Source organism: Gossypium arboreum, chromosome 4 (genome assembly GCF_025698485.1).
Source record: "Gossypium arboreum isolate Shixiya-1 chromosome 4, ASM2569848v2, whole genome shotgun sequence".
Classification (NCBI taxonomy): Eukaryota; Viridiplantae; Streptophyta; class Magnoliopsida; order Malvales; family Malvaceae; genus Gossypium; species Gossypium arboreum.
In genome coordinates this window covers 35,271,705-35,274,354 of record NC_069073.1, presented here as the reverse complement: position 1 = coordinate 35,274,354, position 2,650 = coordinate 35,271,705, and the positions used below count along the sequence as shown (strand labels likewise).

At 36.2% G+C, this 2,650-nt stretch overlaps 1 non-coding gene across 1 annotated transcript; it reads left to right on the top strand.

The window, feature by feature from the left end:
* The first annotated feature begins 747 nt into the window (after positions 1-747).
* Positions 748-853, top strand: LOC128292237 (small nucleolar RNA R71). Its single transcript, XR_008282221.1, has one exon. It is a non-coding gene; the product is annotated as a small nucleolar RNA R71 (small nucleolar RNA).
* Positions 854-2,650: the final 1,797 nt, after the last annotated feature.

Here is a 2,650-nt window from a genome sequence, read left to right as displayed (position 1 = left end):
TCAATTCATTAATATAACATACATATTTCACTTCGTTTAATACATATTCTCACTCAATTCATTGGCATGTCTCATGTTTCAAACGATTTATGCTATTTTCTATTTTATTCAATTTAGTCCTCTATTCCAAGATTTCAAATTTAAACTCGATCCAATAACTTATATCATTACTATATACTTACCTTGATACTCTTGTAAACATGTAATCATGAAAATGCAAGCAATTTATACAACTTAAATTATAAATGCACAAACTAAAATTTTCGACTACTCATCGATCACTTTCATTTTTCTTTTCCCTCTTGACATTTTCATGTTGAATTTAGCCATGAATAATCATAAAAGACACCCAATATCATATTCCAATAAATACATAATCAAATATAAAATTTTACAAATTATTCAATTTAGCCCTTGAAATTGAGACATATAACTTCCAATTTAAATCCTCGGATTAAAGTCCAATTTCAAAAAATTCATTAGGGACCTTCTATTTTAAATTCCTACCAATAATTCATGAAAATTTTTCAATTTATTCAATTTGGTCTCTAATTTACGAAACCAACAATTATGCTTTACAATTTAGTCCTTTTCATATACTAAGCTTAATTTCTAACAATGTAACACCAAAGTCATTCAATTCTCTACTTTTTCATATACTAAGCTCCTCCTGCAGCTCCATCTAGTCTTGATCATAATTGTGCATCCAACCCATTATAGAACATCTGCAATCGTAACTAGTCAAGTAGACCATGGTGAGGGCATTTTTGTACCAACAACTTGAATTGCTCCCAAGCTTCATGAAAGCTTTCTCCTTCTAATTGCTTAAACGTGGCAATCTCTCTCCTTATTTGGATCGCCTTGCTAATAGGAAAAAACTTGTATAAGAACTTTTCTACAAGTTTTGTAACACTCCTTACCCGTAAAATCAGGCTTAAACACAAGCAACATACAAAATCGGGCCGTAAAATTTGGTTCAAATTAAATTCATTGACACATATGCAAATTTTATATGGGCCTACGAGGCCCAAAACAATCATCGGGAGTAGTTCCAGACTAAATCAAGAACTTTAGAAAACTTTGAGAAAACTTAGAAAATTTTCATGAAACAGGGTCACACGCCCGTATGGGTAGGCCGTGTGGTCATACACGCCCTTGTGGCTTGGGACACACCTGTGTCCTTAGCCCGTGTAACTCTCTGTTTATGATGTCATTAACATAATTAGGGTCACACGGCCTAGTCACACGCCGGTGTGCTTAGGCTATGTGGCGAATTAAATTTCAAAAATTAAGTGCAGACTTTACACGGCCTGGGCATACGTCCATGTCTTGAGGCCGTGTCCTTCACACAGCTGAGACACACGGTCGTGTCTCTACCCATGTGTTTACTACTGGGCATTTTGTTTTGCCTAATTAGGGTGTAAGAGACACACGATCGGATCACACGTTCATGGGGCAGACCGTGTGTCACACATGGCCTAGACACATGCCCGTGTGTCTACCCGTGTGGACAACTTTGAGGCTATTTTCCAAGCCACTTGCCACCCTTAAAAGCTCACTCACTTATACATTTTTGATGGCATGCAACATAACATATTTAGTCACTTAAATACTCACAATCATGATTAATCCATGACTTTGTAATGTCAACATATCATATGCTCAAACCATCATGCTTTCTTATGGCATTCCACACCAATTTCATATTTAATCATCCTTATAAACCGACCTTTAACCTACTCAATTATACCATGGACATGATCATATTTATTAGTCCCAATTCATTCATTAAGCATATGTGTCATTTATCACATCCATTACTAACAAGCAACCACCAACCACATCACAAAGCATAAACACATTGCATGCATGCATAAATAATTAGGGTTACAACCCGAGAAACAAATACAAGCCACATTTCATGCCCTTATACAAAATGAATCATAATACCATCATGAGCCAACTCATTTGGCTAATCAATATGACACATAACAAAATGACCAAGTCCCTTGTACATGTCATACTCAAAATGTTAAGACTAACTATACCCAAATGTCTAATTGATAGTGTGATCGAGTCTCCGACATCCCTGGATCCCCGAGCTAGCTTGGCTACACTATAAAAGATGGAAAGGAAGGGGGTAAGCATTAAAGCTTAGTAAGTCCATATGCAAATAACATGCTATCTAAACAAGTATTTAACATACATATAACATAATGAACATAATTTGTATTTCATCAAATCACTTAAACTTACTCATCACATAAACAACCTTGTCATAAGTTCATCGCATACTAAGGCATTTATCATGAGTTAGGTATACATACCTGTATCAACTCATAATGTAATCTCTTACTCATTCTTCTCATTGGCTTACCCCTTGGGTCTTTTGTCAAGTTGCTCAATAATTTACCCGTTGAACACTTGGAATACTATTAGGTACACGAAAAGCTCACACATAAGTGCCACATACGTAGCTAAAGCTACCTCATATCACATAATACATAAAAGCTCATTCCCGAGCTACTCACGAGTCTGTTCACACAAGCTATCGGTCAGGACGTAGCTACACAGGCTACTCACACAAGCTGTCAGGTATCTGCAACACATGTCGGATTACCCAGTTACAGGTAGGATGTACAAGACCACC